We start from the raw sequence: 21,452 nt of genomic DNA, 5'->3' as shown, positions 1-21,452 counted from the left end.
TTGTTCTGTCAGTGGTATCACTTTCTTGCAATGTTTTAGTTCCTCGTGTCTGGATAAGTGAATTTTTGCTTAGTGAATGTTGGTAAAGTGGGACCTCCCATGTCTTCTTCACTAGCTTATCTCTCTTGTTTGCTCCAATTACATCTCTGCATTCCTTCCTGTTTCCCGATTCTATGGAAACTAAAGAGGAGAGGCTATCAAACTATTTGTAACTGTCCCAGAGACAAAGAATATGCAGAACTAATTAAGTGGGCAAGTGGACTTGCATCCAAATACAGGGACATAGGCCTGCACCCTTATCTACAGACATTCTGTAGACTGGGTGTACAGTAAAAGGTAAAGGTACCCCTGCCCGTACGGGCCAGTCTTGACAGACTCTAGGGTTGTGCGCTCATCTCACTCTAGAGGCCGGGAGCCAGTGCTGTCCGCAGACACTTCCGGGTCACGTGGCCAGCGTGAAGAAGCTACTCTGGCGAGCCAGCACCAGCGCAGCACACGGAAATGCCGTTTACCTTCCCGCTATAAAGCGGTACCTATTTATCTACTTGCACTTAAGGGTGCTTTCGAACTGCTAGGTGGGCAGGAGCTGGGACTGAACAATGGGAGCTCACCCCACCGCGGGGATTCAAACCGCCGACCTTCTGATCAGCAAGTCCTAGGCTCTGTGGTTTAACCCACAGCGCCACCTGCGTCCCTTTGGGTTCACTTAGAAACACTATTATTTAAAACATTGAGAATAATTCCCCCCATTAACCATCCATAGCATACTTCACAGTGTTTTGCTATAAACATTTGTTTAGACCGTTCTGCCAAAATGCACTCCATACTAGTAAGAGATCAGGCTGGTCTGCCCTTTTTAATTACTGATTGACTGCTCTTATATCAGCACAATGGGTTTAAAAATACACTTGGAATAATAAGGTGGTTTTGAGATAAATAAAGGTGTCGCATAGTGATAAGGGAAACGATGGCTTTGCCATTAAATGCCATAATCTTCAAATGAGGCAATCTTGGCTATCTGATCAAGATTAGGAGACTCAAGAGTCCTGAGAAACTTTATTGAATGCTAATTGCTAATGCTGGAGAAAGAAGACGTGTTCTGAAAGGTGGTGGGTTTTTTTGGGGGGGGGCAGTAGGAAGTAGTATTGCAGATGCAAAGATGGATCAGCACAACATGGCTGCCCAAAAAAATATCTTTGCCAGTGAGTGCCATCACAAAAAGAGCACTGGGTGTGGGAACTGCTGCAGTGTGTGCTTTTTCCAATCTCATGCTCATGTGAGATGAACCAACAATGCGCCTCCTCCCATGCCAACACTTGTCCAGTTTCCAGAGTTGCAATAGGCATAGGAAGAAGCTACATTGATGACTTCACCCATGTGACCTCTGACTGGAGCAGTGTGCAAATGGACTCTCAAAATTCTCCACCCTATTTGCGGACAGAGAAACTGATGCAGAGACCATGTTACCAAGTTTCTCCAAGGGGGGGAGGAGTAATTTTCTAATAGTTTGTCAGTGGCAGCAATAGCAGAGTTTCTTCCTTTTTGTGGCACCCAGTATTTTTCATGCTCCACAATGACATGGACCTAGTCTTTTTCCAGGGCATGGTGTATTGGGAGATGAGTGGTGGTGGTAATAGTATGTGGCCACCACAAAATGTGTTGGAAGATATCTGAAGAAAAATCTGCAATGTGGTTTTCCTTTTGTGGGGTCATGGAAAGGCTAGAGAAAAAAGGTCGTCCCCCCCCGTAAGGTGTCTTTTGGGAAATACCATCTTAGCTCTGTTTTGGACTCATGCCATTATTAGAGCAGCATGGAAAAGATACCCAGTGCAGTGCTAACAGTGCTGCTGAGGGCAGAACATTTGATAAATATACTATGGAAAGGATCAAAGTATAGTTCCAAGGTTGAGTCTTGGGTAAGAATCAGATACACTGATGGCTTGGGAAGAAAATGTTTTAATTTTTAGATGCTTGTCTCAGATCTCTGCCAATTCTGTGAAGGACTGGAAATTTTAGCTGCTTAAGTCAACTGGGGTTTTTTTCTACCCTGGGGAAAAAAACCTAGGGGAAAAAATTGACTGGCTGTATTGCCTCCTGGAACTATGCTTGCCTGACAAGAGGATGATGAGATATATTATCAATATGTCTTTGTGGATGGTGGTATAGTAACCTCTTACATTTGCATGGATGCAATGTATCCTACTGTACAGAAGTAAGAATCACATCAATTGCTCCACCTTCCTCAGTATGTGGGCCCACAAGGGTTGCCCATGAAGGTAAGCAGTCTTTTGGCGGAAAAAGATTCTCTCCAATTAAAAAATCTGGAAATGCACCCTCCCTACCTATGTGATAGCCATCATTGTTTAGCTGCATAAGGGTGTGCCTTCTGCTGACCTACAAAACGGGTGTCATAGATGCATACTTCAAACTTCTTGTATTAATCTGTGAGTGAGGGGAAAGCAGATCATGGTAGGTTTATTTTTTATTTAACGTAAGTTATATACTGCTTACTAGTTTATATACTAGAACAAGAAGATCTCTAAGCATTTTACAAAACAAAAACTAAAACGTTCATTAAAAATAATAAAAACTACATTTTAAAACATAAGTAAAATCAGTCCTTTTCTAAAACATTTGCAGCAGTTGGACAAGAGGCATCAATAAGTGCAGATTAAATGCATAAGACAGTGTGACAGAATAACTCGGACCAAGTTACTTTCTGGAATTGGAGCTTATGGCAACCAATCAATTTGCAATAAAGTAGACTTGGAAATGCAGACTTAGATATAAAATTCAAAGTTCAGTTTCTTCCCTGAGATTGTCTCCTGTTGAGATTGTCATTAGCTGGTTTTCCTTCCATTTCCTAACAAGCAATGGCCCTAGGCACACACACCTTGAACTGCATATCACCTAACCGTTAATCATTCTGACTGCAGTGCACTAACTTTACATTATTAGGCGAATTCAGCACTGATTGAGACCCTCTAGTGATCTTGATGGAATACAATCTATTGTTTGCAGCACTTGTCTTAACCACATAATCACTGTGCATATTTAGACCTTACCATTTGTCACTATAATTAAAGAGATTGAAAGGACCTGGGTGTGGTGGAACAGGATGGGGGATTCAGATACAGGAGGACAGGGTTCTTGCTACTGAACCGCTGCTTATAGGTATGATACAACCATTTTTATTTACATGTTCCCATCTGGCAATAAATGATATGATAACTGCCTGGTAAGTTTGTTCTGAATTTTAAAAAACTGTTTGCCAAAGTCTTTGAATTTACAGACCTAGGCCCACTTACCTGGCAGCAATACTCACTGAATTTAACAGGACTTACTTCTGAGCAGACATATAGAATTATACTGTTAAGGTTTTCAAATGAAATAAAAAATAGTAGCACTGCAAAGATTAACATCTGTTGTGATGCGAGTCCTTTTTATTTCAGGAAAAAGATTATCCTAACAATAATAAACAATAAGTACAAACTGTAGCTTAACAATAACCGAAAGTCATTGTATATAAATCTTAATCCACAACTAACCCTAGCATAGAGATTCAGTGTAGAAGTAAATCAAAATATTATGGAAAATATAAGTGAACATAAGAACAACACAATTGATTCATTCTTTTATGTTCTTCAAAAAGGGAGGAATGAAGAGGGGGAAATGTTTTTAAAAGAACAAAAATGAAAAGAATAAAGGTTGTCAGATTCCTAATAAAGCATGCAGATGAACTTTGTCCTGCATCTTATTATTCCAATAATGAAATAGACTCCATTTCTGCATAAATGTTTCCCCTCTCTTATGATGTTAGTAAGTTTAATCATACTGACTAGAATCATAGAATCATAGAATTGGAAGAGACCACAAGGGCCATCGAGTCCAACCCCCTGCCAAGCAGGAAACACCATCAGAGCACTCCTGACATATGGTTGTCAAGCCTCTGCTTAAAGACCTCCAAAGAAGGAGACTCCACCACACTCCTTGGCAGCAAATTCCACTGTCGAACAGCTCTTACTGTCAGGAAGTTCTTCCTAATGTTTAGGTGGAATCTTCTTTCTTGTAGTTTGGATCCATTGCTCCGTGTCCGCTTCTCTGGAGCAGCAGAAAACAACCTTTCTCCCTCCTCTATGTGACATCCTTTTATATATTTGAACATGGCTATCATATCACCCCTTAACCTCCTCTTCTCCAGGCTAAACATGCCCAGCTCCCTTAGCCGTTCCTCATAAGGCATCGTTTCCAGGCCTTTGACCATTTTGGTTGCCCTCCTCTGGACACGTTCCAGTTTGTCAGTGTCCTTCTTGAACTGTGGTGCCCAGAACTGGACACAGTACTCCAGGTGAGGTCTGACCAGAGCAGAATACAGTGGCACTATTACTTCCCTAGATCCCAGGTTGTTAGTGTGCTCTGACCCACAGAAAACTTAAGTCACTTTGTCAGATGTGTGAAAGGGCCTAGCATCACAGTAGATGATGAGTATGTGACAAAGTGGTCTCTGGCCTGTGAGACTGCCACCATACATTTATTAGCCTTGTAAAGTGCAACAAGACACTTTCTTGCTTTTGCCACAATAGTCAACATGGTTGCCCCTCAAGAAGCAGTGAAGGAATGGGTTTCTGTACAGTCAGTTTGAAACAGGACCCCAAACCCCCCTTTTCTCCTTTCTCCAAGGGAGCATTTCTAAAATGCATTAACTTGAGCTGTTGAGCAAATGCATAACAAGAACACAGTTGTATAAACAAAGCTCTCTCCTTTATTAGTCACAACAATGGATGACCTTGGCTGTTCCAGTGGAGTAGGGATGGCATGTCTAGGTCTTATCTTACGTCCTGACCACACTCTGACACACAGACCTAGTCCGGGAACAGCGCCAGAGGGTGTTCTTGGAGTTGGTGACCTCTTGCTCCAAGATAAGAGTATAGGAAGGAAAACGCTTTTATGGTCAGGAGTAAAGGAAGGAAACCCCTTTTATGGTTAAGAGTGCCGGAGCAGGAATATCTGTGATGCCAACCTGCGTGTACAAGCTGACGTGGCTGGATTCCTGGGGAAGGGGGAGAGGGTGCCTGGAGGATATATACACTGCATGAAATTTCTCATTTCTTTGTACTTGCTATGGACTGACCACGCAAGTGCCTTTCTGCTGCTCCGGAGAGAAAGCTACAGCAGGATAATATTAAACTGCAGTAAATGGGAACAATATTGGTCAGTGGGACTCTAGCAATAGCTTCTGTTTCATTCATAGTAGGGTGGTTCAATGCAGGGCCCTCAAAGCCTTTTTTGGCACCCTCAGCAACTTTTGATCCTCCCCCTAGCCCTTGCACTGCCTTCCTAAAGCCCAATGAGTGAGGCACTGGGCTTCAGGAAGAAGACATGAAGGCTCTGACAGGGTCCTTGAGTCCTCCCTTCTCCTTCTCAAAGCCTAGTAAGCAGTTTCCCAGCTTTGGGAGGGAGGTGGAAGGGCTTTAGGACCCCATCAGAACCCTCATGTCTTTTTCTCAAAGCCCAGTGCCTTGCTAACCCAACTTTGGGAAGGCAATGTGAGGCCTGGGGCATCAAATTTTGGCCTAGCTCCCCACCCCTAACAAAGTAGTGTGTAGCCCATAGGTTCTGTGTTGAAGTACTCTTGTGGCTCACTTGGTGTGAAAAGTTGGAATGCCCTGATCTAGAGGGTGATTCAGTTCCATCTTCTCAATATTTTTTTAGCTCTAGATTGCCCTGACTAACCCTTGTAGTGAAGAAATATCCTTCCAGTCCACTTAAGACTTCAGTATACAGTAAAGATCCATATCCAGCAAAATTCAAGAACATGGTTGTGATTTGTTAAGTGATGGTGTGGCAGAGCTTGGTTCACCAGTGCCTCCATCCATGGCAGAAGAAAATGAAGTAGGAAAGCAGAAAATGGGATGAGGAAACTAGAAGGCCCACTTCCACTTCCCCACAGCTGTCATAGAAACAGTCCAGAGGATATTAGAGGGAAGTAGGGTATACGTCTGTTAGCTTGAACAGCTAGAAAGGAACACCAGGGAATCAGCAAACTGTACACATTCTCCAGGGCTTGAGAGGCGATGGGGTTAGAACTCCGTAGGTGGTTCAAATGGGAGAGGTACTCTTTTCCCCCCTATCAAATGAGGAGCAGGTCCTATTGTTTGGGAAGCAAGAGCAAAAGGGAATTCCAGTTACTCTGGATTGCACCTCTGATGAGTGAACAAAGAAGTATTTCTATGATAATGGTGCTCATCGTAGCCAAATAATCTAAACCTAAAGTCCACTAATCAATCACTCTTTAGGTTGAAGCATAATGTTCCCTTGCCACACACAGAGAGATATAGCATCATTCCCTCTATGACATTGTAGGACATGGTGAGTTGGGTGCTATTCTCAAGGACAGCCACTTTTGGTAATTGCTGCCTTCCAGTGTCACAGCAAAAAAATGTTTAATGCCACAGAAATGGATGGAGAAAGTAGGGCATTGGCTGGACAGAGGGCAATACTTAATCACCATCTGACACTGTTTTTACCACTGTGGAGCCATTACAATTTCTCCTGAAAATTAGGCAGTTAGAATCCTGCAAAGTTAGGTAGTTAGAATTGGTATTGATACTCAGGATATTGTCTTGGTAATTCTAGTGAATGATACACTGTGTACTGGCACTGCAATACATTCTTTTAAAGATCTGGCTGGTTGCCAAAGTCACACAAGGTTGAAATCCCTAATGGACACAAGGTTTTATTTAGTTAGCAAAGCATTTCAGTGCATGTATACTTTCACACATATCATTGGAGGGCTCACTTAAAAATGGAAGTGGCTGCTGGATTCTAGAGCATTCTTTGTTATCATCCCCAAATGAACCAGTTATTCCCTAAAATTATTCATATTCTTTCACCATTCAAACTCTGTGGTTCAGGTAATGCAGCATTTTTTAACACACACACACATCATGCCAAATCAGATCATCTTACATTGGGAATATAAATACTATTTTATCAATCTGTATTAATTTAGTGTATTAGCCCAGCCTTTAAAGATAACATGTTTACCCCCTATCACTGCTCTTCATTTAAAGCAGTATCATATTGCTTTAAACAGTCATGGCTTCCCCAAAAGAATTCTGGGATCTGTGGTTTGTTACGGATGCTGAGGGTGGTTAAGAGACCCCTATTCCCTTCACAAAGTTGCAATTTTCTTTGTGGTTTAGCAATCAATCCTTCCTCTCAGGGAACTCTGGGAATTGTAGCTATGTGTGAGGAATCAGGTCTCCTAACAGCATCCTTATCAAACTACAAATTCCAGGATTCTTTGGGGAAAGCCAAGACAGATTAAAGTGGTATGATACTGCTTTAAATTTATAGTGTAGATGGGGCCTTAGCAAATGAAAGCCCTTATGGAATTAGGCCTGCTAGAGAAATATGCCCTTCAAATCAGACCACTCCTTTTGCCCTGGATGAGGAAGGATTGGCTGGGTAGGGGACATAGGTGTGCAGCCGCATGAAGGTACAACATCACTGAGACGGGAGGAACCATGAAGATATTTAAACCCACATTATTCCTCTTCCAGCCTCTTCAGAATTTTGGAACCTGCCTACTAATAGCACCTGGTGGGGCAGCGTAGAACTACTGCACCTGACTTCTCAGTACTGTGTGTCACTTCCGGTGATTGAGAGGGAGAGTTGAGGCAATGGGGAGTTTGGTGGAGTGCAAACACAGCAGTATCAGATTGGCTCTGTAGCTACATCTGCACCACACTAACTTCCCCACCGCCCTTCCTTTCCTCCTCTAGGTAACTGGCAGTGATATGCAATGTTGCATTCTGTACAGGCCTTTAGATGAATTTTTGGCCTAGTCCTGTGGACAGGTGTTTTTCTTTACTGTAATTGAGGATGGGTTGAGGACAGTTAGTGTGTGTGTGTGCGTGTGTGTGTGTGTTTTAACTGGGTTGAATGATCACATATGACAGGGAGGGAGGTAAAGGTAAAGGCACCCCTGACCGTTAAGTCCAGTCAAGGACGACTCTGGGGTTGCGGCGCTCATCTTGCTTTACTGGCCGAGGGAGCTGGCGTTTGTCCACAGACAGCGGCGGTCAGGAAGGTTAATAGGTTGAGAATGAGTTGACACGTGCACCCTTGGAGGGTAGTAGGCATTTCCTGAAGCTTGTTGCTGTGGGACCCACAGCAGAATGTTGAGTGCCTCTGAAGCCAACCCGAATCACCTGATCCTAGTTGTGGGGTCCCAGTAATGGAGGCAGCTCCCTTCTCACCTGAATGGGTGGCTCTTAAGGGGTGAGGCTAATGGCAGCACCTCTCAATAAACAGAGACATGCTTGCTCAATACAGGTGAGTTGGTATAGGCAAGATTAGCTTCCTGCACTGTCACCATCCTGCAGAGTACATATATTTGTAAATAAAATGTGGTCCTAGTTCCACCCAGCTACTTCTGCCTTGCCTCTTTATTCCCACCTCTGTCTGCAGTCTGCTGTTTTTCATTTTTGTAAAGCACTGCGGTATGCTTTAGGGAGGCATTTAAACACATGCACCCCTGCATTCTCTATTCATTGCACAAGAATATGGGATAAGTACCATATCTTACTCCACAGAAATAATAATATGGGAAGAAATCTTTATAGACCATTGGTGGTTCTCATCAAAACAGACCAACGGGGCTATTCCTCTCCTCTTGGAAGTTATAGAGGGGAAGTAGTTAATGAAGAAATTACCATGGAAATAGAGGAACAGGGGTGCCAACTTGAATAAAATATGGGGGGGGGGGAGCCCTGTCCCACATGATGTACACACACACCATTTGAATGGCAATGCCCATCAACTGGGGGGGGCAATATTTTATTGGGGGGAGGGGCTGAAGCCCCCTCAGCCCCTAGGAGTTGGCTCCTATGGTGAGGAATTTAAAACAACAACAATAACCCACCAGGTTTTTAAATGCATCCTAAACAAGTGGTCTAGGCAATGAATTCCATTGATTTCAATGGAAGCTACTTCCAAGTAATGTATTCAGGACCAGGGTAGCAGAATATAAGGTCTCTCTCTCATGCCAGTGACTTTTGATACTGGTGGAGTCCTTTATGTTCTATATCACAGGTCACTTTCACTGTATATTGTCAGCCTGGAGACCTCTCATTTCTAGATTTCATTTGTCATCCCTACAGTTATACACATTTTGTTATTTTAATCTTTTCCCATAATTAAATGGGGAGGCAATTTCAGTGTAACAGTAATAAACACTCATTTGATGAAAAATGGCTCCTCTTAATGTATTGTAAGTAAATGATTAATAGTAAAGCAATTTTCTGTTTCAGCTGAAACTTCAGCCAACTACTTCCATAGCTTTTTAGAAAGTTATATTGCTTGGTATGGTTGTCTTTTCATTTTTTACAAACATAGCATATCCATGTTCTATACGTGAAAAACAGTTTACAGAGTCTGTACTTTTTTAATATAAAAAAGTAAGAGATGAAAAGGAAAGAAGGCTTGATAGGTCTACATTAGCCCATTAAATACTAAAATACCATTTCTATTTTACATAATTTAACATGGCAAACTATAAAAAAGGTGAAAACTGCAATCCCTAGGCATGCGTTTAAAACATCCTCATTTAGATGCTAATTTTGATTCCTGGTGTATGGCATGGTGTTATTTTTTATAAAAAAAAACCATTAACAAAGGGGCAGATTACTTAAAAGGCATTATTAAGCCAAATATGTATGAGTTTTCTGATACCAAGTGGCCTTTTATGACTGAACACAACTGCTAAGTAGAATAACATGAAGAAATGTGTTTGAAAAGTAAAAATACAAGATTTCTTAAAAATAATAATTAAATAGAACATATATTGTACAGGTTAAAAAATAAATAATTTGAACAAGCATGTAATACTTATTTAAAGTGATTACAGACCCTATGATCTGAGGGAAATTTGTGTAATAAGTAAATTATGTGATGCATCCAACACTGAGGTAACAGTGAAACAAACTTCAAAAAGCTTTGAATAATTAATAATAATAATAATAACAACAACAACAATATGCCTAGTCCTGTGTACTAATAACCCGGCACTGACAGAAGAGTGAAATGAAAGGTAAGGAAAAGAAAAAAAACAGGCAAGTGCATTGTCTCCTGCTGAGACTGAGCTCATAACCAACAGGAGGGATAATATTAAAATGAAAACTGCTCAGAGAGAAAAGACAGAAGAACACGTTTTGTACTGAATTAAGCCCATGAGAACTTCAGATAAGGAACCTCATGGACAGCATAGTGCAGAAAGAGAGGAGTGGGGAAGCAAAGAGGGAGCAAAAAGTATTCCTAACTCCTATACTAGCCTTGCAAATTGGGCTTTAAACTCCAAGGAGTTTAAACACTGCTTTGTGAAGTTCACCGTGGGAAGCTGCTAATAAGGAAAGGGTGAAAATAACTTTGGTACACACTCTGCACTTTGCTCCACACATGCTGATGTTCCATTGACACCAGCACTGCTCAACAACCTCTTTCAGATGATAAGACATCTCCCAATTCCGCCTTGCACAGGTCTTTGTAATCTGAAAGAGCATCATAATCCAGATCACAATGGTTGTGGCATGTGCAAATGGGTGTGGTGTGTTTATTCAGAATTTTAAAAGTTTCCTTTTTAAAAAAATTAACCACACCATCCCCATACCCTTTGTAGAAACTGTAGGTTTTGCATAATCTACAGGAAAATGTTTGTTTTTCAATTAGTCGTCACATAATGGTAACAAGGGTAGAAACAGCAAACATCTGGGCTGGTGCCAGCCAGCAATGAAATCAAATTAAATGAGATGAATGAAAATTAAATTTGATCAAAGTCTTGACAACTGTTTTGTGCATAAAATATTGAATAATTCTGTTGCCTTTCACAGTATCATTTTTAGTTCACCTTTTAGGTAAGGGGCAAACCCCAGACAGGAGGTCATTAATTTTCCCCATTCAGTCTCCTCTCCCTCTGAGCCTCTAGAATTAATAGGACTGCATATTAATCAGCGGCTTATAGTTCTCTTTACAGAAGAAGGTGGTGAGAGAGGGACAGCCTCTATTTATGCCATTAGCTTTCATTGACAAATAAAGGCTGTTCTGCCTGCTGGGCTGTCACTTAAGATGCCTGGTTACAGCTGAGCCACAGATACATTTGATATTTTATGCATTTACAAAAGGAGGGAAAGGGTAAGGTGGAATATGCAACACAGACAATGCAGAATTTAGCTGCATGCAGTGAATCCGTTCCTTGCCGGGAACCAATCTTCAGATGTCAGTTATCCATATTGCAGAATAAGCAGCCGTTCCAAGGGACTCTCACACAGCTGTAAGCAGGTTTAAGATTAAAACAGTGGGGTGCAAACCATGTTTTTACAGACTGTCATGCAGTAACATCTTCTATCCCCTTTGATAGCTACCAAAGCGCTCTTTGTAAACCCCTATGATTAATCCCCCCCCTTTCAAAAAAAAGAAGAAGAAAAAGAAAGAGAGCATCAATGGGGGGTGGATGCGTTAATTATTAAAGATTGCTTATGTCATAAAAAGAGGAACTTTTGCAGTAGATACAGAAATCCTTATCCCATTGTTTTACAAAGTTTATCAAAAAACATTTTAGTACACTGAAGTGATTATAGAAACCTTTGGAGTTTGTTGACCTCCACGGCCACCCATCCTATTTTCACACCTGGATCAATCCCTGCCATTTTCTCACCCCTCATCTTGTCTTGATAAACTTTGTATGGGCACCAGTTCTATGCTCCATGTGGTCCCTGGCTCACGCCAGCTTCTAAAAACAAACAAACAAACAGTCATATTGCAGCAGCGGTGGTGGTAGTAGCCATAGGAGCAGAAATAGCAGTAGCCGCAACAGCCACTGTAGCCACTTTGTTTTCTATTTTAAAACATTTATATTCCACTTTGAAATTAATATTAAAGGTTTTGCCACTTTTGGGGGAAGGTTTGCAGGAAGGAGGCTATATGGTTTGCTATTAGCAAAGAATTCCATAACACTGGACCTGCTTTAAAGGAGATTTATTTAGTCTTCTCATAGGCTGGAATCTGAAGATGGACCACATCAGAAGGTCTTAAGAGCCAATGGGAAAGGCATTCTCTGTGCCATAAGAGCAGGAGCTGTGCCCTCCCCAACCCCGCTCCCCCAAAATGGAGCTATATCTATATCTGTCAACATATTGGAGCAATGACAAAGACCTGGTTTGAACATCACACTAAGCAAAAACATGGCTTAGGAGGAATGCATTATGAGCATGTACCTTGAAAGTGGGCTCCTGGGGAGCAGATTGTGATTGCTTTGCTACGCTCCTGTTGTTTTTTTGCTGTGCAACCCCACACCACTCCATGGCTTGGCATGGGTTCATGGTTTACTCTCTCCAGACTAACCAGGAGCCATAAGCGGGGTTTGCTCTTTGTTTACTGTTTTTGGCTGGAATAGTTAAACCCATGCTCAGATGACATGCTAACCCCAATCATGGCATCACTCAGCACTGCAGAAAAATGACTAGAGATGTGTAAAGTGGCGTCTCCTCTTTGGCAGCTCATGAATTTATGCTAAATTTACCTTAACATGATATGCAAACAAGTCTGTGGTCTTTAGATTTCTGTAAATTAGATACATATTACAAGAAGTTAGGAAGTGGCTATTTTGAGACACTGATAAAATTCTGCAAAACTGTATCTGAAGCTTGGTTCCAGATATTTGGTGACTCCCTACAGAATTGCCTGTGTAAATGTGTGGGGTTGCCAATGCACATCCTACCTGGAAGGGCGCATGTGAAGATACCTGGTGTTTGGACCATAGCACCCTCATATTCCATTCTCGAGGTGGAGTGTGCTGTTCCTTTCCCTTGATGTGTGTGCTGTTCCTTTCCCTTGATTGTCTTTTGAAGGTAGCTGTAATCAAGCCTATTGCTGCCTGGAACAGGATGGAGGAGAACTAGTCCCTGGCACCCGACCATCCAGTCCACCACTGAAGTGCTAATTAGTGTATTCACTGCTTTTAAGGGGGCTTCATAAGCACAGTCCAGCCAGAGAAATATAATTTAATATGTCTTTGATAAATGTCTTTGATTTTTTTCTTGATCTTTAATACTCTAAATTTCAATAATATATATTTTCTTTGTGGTTGTTTTTTTTCAATGAACCAAATCCATTGGGGGCTTTAAACGAAACTCTTCTAGTTTAAGGTTTCAATCACGACTGTACCTCAAAAGTCCAACTTTCAGAGGGGACAATCCAAGGAGTCTTTCTCCTACGCAAGCTCCACTAAATGGAAGTCTCAATGAAGCTGGATTTGGGATATTACACTTGCAATAAATAACATGTGTGTGGTGTGTTCTATATTTTCTAGATTTTCTGAATCCAAGATTCAGGTTATCAAAGAATTTAACACGGATAGTAGGATGGAAGGAAAGATGATGGATAGAATTATAATAAATAATGATCGATGATGATGATGAGATATTTCTTGGTTTCTTACAGCCCAATGAATCATCTCAAAACTCATGGCGCAGCAGCCATAGCATTGGCGGTTACCTCAACTGCAATGTGAAAGTATTATGCAAGGCCTCCTTTCTTTCCTGCATCCTTTACAGACTTTTGGACCTATTAGGAATGCAAAAACCAGCTTGTTGCTGCGCCAGAAGAAGTAAGAGGTAAAATTAAGGATTTAATTAACCAGCCAACAAAGTGAGGAGCAGAGGCTTATGCTAGCATTTGCACTCTCCTCTTTGATATAGGGTTAGTCAACATTGTGCACACACCCAAACCCAATGTTTTTGTGTTACAACTTCCTTCATCTCTATCCATTGTTGGTGCAAACAGGGGCAGATGGGAGTTGTAGTCCAACAACATCTGGAGGGTACCACATTACCCCCTCCAGTTCCTATTAGATAACTGTTACCTAGGAGGGCCACACTTGGATGGCCTGATGTTTTTGTTTTCACTATAATGCAACTGTAGAGAGGCTCCAAATATAAGTGGCAATCTAACTGGGAATGAAGATATTTGTTTATTCCCCCCTGTTCCTTTTTCACAATTATAAAAGTCCCCTTAAAGCTGCTGTTAGACCTCCGGAAGAAAAACTACAATTTCCTGTTAATCCAGACTTTTGTCAACAATTGAGGCCAGAGAAGTTGCAGCCTCCCCCCACCCCCAACTTCTGGAAGCAATATAAGCACAATTCAGGTATTCAGTTTCCATAGGTACTGACTATGTACTTTCCACATACATATAATTTGCAGCACAGGGACAGAAATTTGTCTTGGAACCCATACACATATAGAAGAGGCCAGTATGGGTGAACAAATCCACCAGTTTCTCTCATTTTTTGAACATCAAATTCAATTTGCCACATGCCCACATTGATTTGGTAATTTATTTATTTTTAAGTCCTCATGAAATTTCATCAACATTTTATTTCTTTATGAAACTATTTCCATACAGGTGCTGTATGACATACGAATACGCCAAAACATAAAATACCATAATATCGATACAGCAAAATCCAGAGGGTACCACATTGGGTACCTATGCTAGTGCACATTTCTCCAAATGTGTGCACATTTTGGTGTGCAATTTTGTCTAATATGTACATTTTTGCAAGCAATTATCCTTTATATAATGCATTTCTCATTGTGTTCTTTTTATCAATGTATGATTTTTTTAAAAAAATGCGCACTTTCCTCTAATATGTACATTTTTGTACACATATTTTGGTTGGAGAAGTGTACTGGAAAACCTGGAGAAGAGTAAATATCAAAATGTTTCACTCATTGGTTTGGGAAGTACAGATTAGGTATGTTCACATTACTATACAACCTGGATGGAATTTTTCTTCCACCCTAAGTGGTTCATCAGACTAACACCAGTCATGTGTTGGCTGGGGTTATGGCTGCCATGTATACCATTGAGTCTCATGCATTCCTGCAAGTCTCTCCATGCTTTCAGAACCAGATGCCAGAATAGGACAAAAGTGAAACAAGAAACATTGAGAGAGCCAATCCTTCTGCGCACAGGATTAAGCAGATGTTCTAAAATGTGGAATTCTTAAGCATTCTAAAGTGCAGACACAGTTTTAGCAGATCTTTGCTAAGGCACTTGGTTTCAGGACCACCAAGATGTGTCATAACCACCATCACCACACAGAATAGTGTTATATGCCTTCTTCACCTACAGTTTTTGGGAAGCAGTAGGTCTCCAAGAACTTCAGAATGAAACGGAGCCATGGACAGAGATAGATTAGTATAAGGAAAGCATGATTAATGCATCTGTATTAAAGGAATCTTTATATGTGCAATTTATCACATGAATATGGTCTCCATGTAGTGTAATTTAACACTAATAAATTACGGTGGGAAGGTAGCTATGAAATTGTGTGATGGTGATTGTGGAATTGGTAATAAGGATATATGATGTTATCACTTGAGCTTTGGAATGAAATGAAGGGATGCAGCAAGTTAGCATGCTAGTAAAACAGAACAGTAAGGTATTTTTGGCCCATTTCCTTGATGACAATGATTCTGAGAGTGTTTCTTGCACATATTTAGCTTTGGCTTTGAATTTACCAGACTCAATTTTAGGCTGGTGGTAGGATTGAGGGAAGAAAATTTATTTTCCATTTTTCCTGTCAACCTTTTAAAGGAAATTGGAAAAAATATCTACAGTGTGGGAATCAACCTTTCTTATTCTTGCTTGCATTTTGACCTTGACAGCTTTGGCAACAAAGGCACAATCCAAATAATGTCTGCTCAGAAATAAATCCTATTGAATTGGGTTAGGATTGCAATCTTAGGCATGTGTAAAATAGACCAGTTGAAATCAGGGGGACTTAAGTTTTCAGTAGTTTAGGAGAATATGGTTTTTCAGGTAGGCTGATTCCAGGTCTTTTATAGTACAGTGTCTACATTGCATGCAGAAGTTCCAATGTCCAATCCCTGGGCTGGGAGTCCCTACTACTTAAGACCCTGGAGAGTCACAGTCATTGTAGACAATGCTGAGCTTCATGGGCCAATGGCCTGACTCAGTATAAGGCAGCTTCTTGGGTTACCCCACATTGTTTGTATCTGTTCTTTTCAGTCTTTCAACAGAATACATCTGTTTCATTCATATTATAAATGGTGATGAAGAAGAATGATTGGTTCAGTTCATAAAGTTAGAAACTAAACAACTTGTCCTTCAGAGTTTAGCCAGTTGATTTTGTGAGCAAGATTTCCCCTTGCCCCGACTATAATTCTTTGTTCTGAAATATAAGATACAACGCTATAAAACATGATAGTTATTTAAAAATGCTTCAGCTATCGTGTTCTTATATCTGTTAGAAGCTGCTTACAGTGACTGGGGAAACCCAATCAGATGTGTATAATAATAATAATAATAATAATAATAATAATAATAATAATGTTACCTATGATCATTCCAAAAAGTTTCATAAGCAACCCTTTAAAAGAGTATTAATGATTACCTACTATTAGGTATATTAAGAACCAAGTCTGCATCAGCTTCTATAATATTTAAATGTGATGAAGCATAACAATGGACTCATGAGATCAGCATTTCATACTGTGAAAAAATATCCAACTACATTATCAGAATAATACATGGTTCCATAGACTATTACCTGCAGTGCTGAAAAATATTCTTCTATATGGTTTAGGTAAGCTACACTGCCTCCAAATGTTTGGCTAGCCTTGTTCTGCAGAGCGGATCATGTTTGTGCTTATCCAAAGATTTATATGTAAGTTGACTCTGACAAGAGTGTCAAAATTTATATTAATAGTCTACTGGTTTTGTCAGGATGTAGGTATGCCCTTGAATAAATTTGTTGTCATTGTACCGAAATGTTTCTATTCCACAATAAAGAACATTGTAAATAAAAATGGTTGCCGGAAATAAGCATCCAGTTATCTCCTCTGCAGCCCCCTGCCCAACTCTCCGTCTACTTATTTTGGTCACAGGACAGTCCTATTCCCGAGTATCACAAGCTGAGCTAGGGCTGCACCTAAATTTGCCTATGTCAGCAGAGCCTAGAGACTCAGGCATTGCTTTTATAAACATGTAGCTTTATTACTTTATTCTTTTGCTATATTTATTAGCCACCTTGTGAATTTTATAAATAGGAGCAGCATACAAATTTTGTAAATAAGTAAGTAAATGAATGAATGAATAGATTGCCTTCTTCTTACTCTTTGCCTCACCCCAACTGATCCATACAAAGGCCATTAACATGCTACAAGCTCCTATTGTATGGACAACCTAGGAGAAATATCTTAGTCTTAATATTACATCCAAAGGAATGAGTCCATGAATCACTATAAAAAATAAAAATAAATGCACATGTTGTTTTGCACATTTATGCTCTTTTCATCCATTGGCATTTGTACTCAGAATGAATTTCAATTCCCAATCTTGGGTTGATGTTTTATTACTATTAAAGAAATTGGATTGGGTCAGAGGAGCCCAGATATAATGGGTTTTTTTTTTTAGCCCATTTCCAAATGCAGCTACCCTGCAAATCTGCTCTTGAGAGTTGAACTGAGGCTGTCCCAAATGGTTGGGTAGACAGACGGGGAACTGCAACAGTGCAGGGGATCAGTAGGAATTGGGAGGGGGGGTGCCTTTTATGAGCTTTTCCTTTTCTGCAAGACATTTTGTCACCAAAACCAAGAATTGCAGAAATCTCTTTCAAAGACAAGAAACTTGCAGGAAATTATAACTTTTCACCAACAGAACTTATTGCGATAAAAAGACTCATTTCCACAATTAATCTCATAGGATGAATATAGCAGCCTCTCTTAGTACCAAAACCATTCCTTGCTGTATATGCAACAGGACCACTCCATACAGTTATTTGTTTTTGTTTTTTTAATAAATAGATAACTTGGGGTTTTTGTGTCACCTCTCTCTATAGCCCTCTAGGTGATGTCCTATGCTTAAAGCTTAAGCCCAACCCTTGTATAGGTAAATGTAAAATTGAACCATTAACTATGTGAACCACTGAGAAAAGAAAATACTTCTTCATGCAACACAAAGTTAAACTATGGAACTCACTCCCACAGGAGGCAGTGTCCACCAACGTAGATAGCTTTAAGAGAGGATTAGACAAATTCATGGAGGATAAGGCTATCCATGTCTACTAGCAGCGGCTAGGCAAGCCGATCGGGCACCTGGGCTGGCACGCATGCCCTGTGCCCAGGGTCGGGGCCAGCTGCCTGCGGGGCAGGGCGCTCTGTGGGGCCTCCGAGGAGTCTGCCTGCCCTACAGCTGAGGAGGAGGCAGCGGGCAGACTGTTTGGGGCAGCGTGGAGCCTGCAGGCACCCAAGCCACTCTGTCACTCCCAGGAGAGATGTGTGGCTCGCGTGTGCTGCAGGCCCCACAGTGAGTGCCGCCCGCCATTTTGTCACCCCCGAGTGGTGACACCCGGGGCGTACCACCCCCCCTTCTTCCGCCCCTGGCTACTAGCCATAATGGCTATGCTATACCTCCACAGCTGGAGGCAGTAACACATCCCTCATACCTACAGGACCGCCTCTCCTGGTATATCCCACGGAGGACCGTACGGTCATCAAATAAAAACATCTTGGAGATCCTGGGCCACAGGGAGGTTAGGCTGGCCCAGACCAGAGCCAGGGCTTTTTTGGCCGTGGCCACGATCTGGTGGAACGCTCTGTCACAAGAGACTAGGGCCCTGCGGGACTTGACATCTTTCCGCAGGGCCTGCAAGATGGAGCTGTTCCACCAGGACTTTGTCCAAGGCACAGTCTGACCCCGTCTCACCGTCTGTAATCCTCATAGACCTCTAGCCCAATGGTTGCCATTAATTTGATTCTGAATTGATGTTAGAATGTATTTTAATTAATTGACTGTGTGATTTTATGTACACTGTGCTATTTTCACTTGTTAGCCGCGCTGAGCCCAGCTTTGTGTGGGGAGGGCGGGATATAAATCATCATCATCATCATCATCATCATCATCATCTGAATTCTAGTTGCTGGAAATCACAGGAGGGGTGAGTGCTCCTATGCTTGAATTCTGCTTGCTGGTTTCCCACAGATACCTGGTTGACCACTGTGAGACAGGATACTGGACTGGATGAGCCATTGGCTTGATCCAGCAGGCTCTGGGGTCTCAGGTTCTAGTCCAGCACTTCTAACCACTAAATCACAAAGGCTTTCTGAAAGTGTGGCCCATCTCTTTATCCAAAGGGTTGAACATTGTCGCAATCGGCAAACAAAGCAAATTCAAATGACAAACCACATAAGTCCAAAAGAATTTAATGTGCTATTGAAGATGATTTATACTGATACATTGCAAGGCAAATTGTTTCTTCCTTGGCAAATGTTGAAATGGTAATATACAAAAAATAAGCTAAATTTTAATACCATTGCTTAAAGCAATATCCAGCTGAATCTAATCATTGTAATACATTAACAAATATTTAAAAATTCAAATTGCAAAGTGGACAAGCTACCAGTGACGACCTAATGTTGCAAGATGTTTACGACACTGAGATGCCTGCTTTAAATTAGACAGAATTATACATTTCATCTCTAAAGGCAATTTTGTAGAATACCTAATATTAACCTTGGCATTACACTTTTGGTATGTTTGAAGAAGACAGTACCACTCAGTACACTTGGCATGTATGAAGTCTTACTTTCAAGTGAGAATAGCTGAAATAATCCTGTTACTTCTCTAATGTGTGAAAAATCAGTCTTTTGATGTCATAATGGAGGACATGATATTCCACTCTGGCACTAGAAAGATTCATGTTTTGCAATGTGTAATTTGAGTCTTGACATGTATGGAATATGAGTTCCAATGTTCTCCTATAATCAGATCTTTCTTTTAAAGAGGAACAGTGTAGATGGGTAGTGATAATTTGAATTTTAAAATCTTGTGTTTTAAATTTGAAATTTCAAATTGACAGAAGCTAATTGCACAATGACAGCAGTAATTTTAAAAAGTATTTCCAGTTGATCCATAACTACTTTTTGAGGTGAGGGTGGGGAGAGGACGATCTCAAAATATGCATTTTATAAGTGCAACTCATGTGAATCACATGAAAGTTGTAATGTGTAATGACTGCACATTCATTTTACTGTGTTGTAATGGTTCTAGGGGTTGCTTCTGTGCAGGGAGGGCGTAGGCAGCGGAGGACCCCTACTCTCCCCACTGGTCCCCGGCAAGGAGTCATGGGACCGCCTCGCCGCTTCCCCCATCTGCCCCCCTTCTCCACTGGTGCTATGCTGATTCTCTTCCCCAGAAGATGGGCTGCCTTTCCCAATCCCGGGACGCTCTCTGGAATCCCTCTGGATTTTGCTCTCTCCCTCCGGCACTGATGGCAGTTCCCTGACATCCACCTCCTCCTCAGGACCCCCCTCACCCCTGCCGCGATCTTCCGATACCACCTCCTCTCTCTCCTCGGTCGACGATGTGGGGAATCCCCTGAAGGAACTGTCATCATCTTCTGAGGATTCAAAACCAGCCTCCCATCCGCTCGGATCTCTTCCTGCTGGTTGAACCTCCCAGTCTGATCCATCTCCCTCGGACACTTCCCCTCCCTCCTCTTCGGAGGCAGGAAAACCCACAAAGTCCCCTTCGTCGTCTGTGGGCCCAAATTCTTCCTCCCAGAATCTAGCTAATGGTTTGGGCTTATCCAGGAACAAACCATGGAATTCTTCCACCAGATACCCATCAGTGATTGATTCAGCAGGGACCCAAGTGTTTTCAGCCCTGGGTTCCCCCTCCCAGGCTACCAAGTACTCTACCTGGAGACCTCGCCACCTTGAATCGAGTATTTCCGTGGCTTCGTTACAGTGTTCCCTCTCCTCTACCCGCGGGTGGGTGGTAACCCCTCCCTCCCATCCCGGGAATTCCCGCCCCTCCCTGTAAGGTGAAAGTAGGGACCTATGGAACACCGGATGTATCTTCATGCTGTCAGGCAACTTGAGTTTACATGCCACTGGGTTAACCTGCTGTATTACCTCAAAAGGCCCCAGCCGCCTAGGCTGCAACTTCTTGCACCCTCCCTTTAGGCGCAACCCTTGGGATGACAACCACACCCAGTCTCCCACCCATATGGCCTCCCCCTCCTGACGGTGCCTGTCCACCTGCCTCTTGTAAACTTCCTTGGCCCGCTCCAAGTTCAGCCTGAGTTGCTGGTGTAAGGCCTCCATTTCCTCCACAAATTGCTCAGCCGCAGGTACACTCCATCCTTCCTCCCCCCTCCCCCGGAAGGCCCTGGGGTGACACCCGTAATTGGCCATGAAAGGGCTCATTCCTGTGGACACGTGTTCAGCGTTATTGTACACAAATTCAGCCAAAGCTAATTTCTCTACCCAATCGTTCTGTCTCTCGCTGACATAGCAGCATAGGTACTGCTGGAGTATACCGTTTGCTCTCTCGGCTTGTCCGTTGGTTTCTAGGTGCCTCGC

General features: G+C 41.9%; 1 long non-coding RNA gene across 2 annotated transcripts in view; it reads left to right on the top strand.

Annotated features, from left to right (window-relative positions):
• LOC310766852 overlaps positions 1-21,452 on the top strand; it is a 268,649-nt gene that overhangs the window by 66,378 nt on the left and 180,819 nt on the right. For both annotated transcript variants that reach the window (XR_014550460.1, XR_014550461.1), the window contains exon 2: positions 13,501-13,673. This is a non-coding gene — a long non-coding RNA (uncharacterized lncRNA). The remainder of the gene's footprint in view (positions 1-13,500; positions 13,674-21,452) is intronic.

Source organism: Podarcis filfolensis (genome assembly GCF_964270895.1).
Source record: "Podarcis filfolensis genome assembly, chromosome: 7".
In the NCBI taxonomy this organism is placed as follows: Eukaryota; Metazoa; Chordata; class Lepidosauria; order Squamata; family Lacertidae; genus Podarcis; species Podarcis filfolensis.
This window is presented reverse-complemented; position numbering and strand designations above follow the sequence as displayed.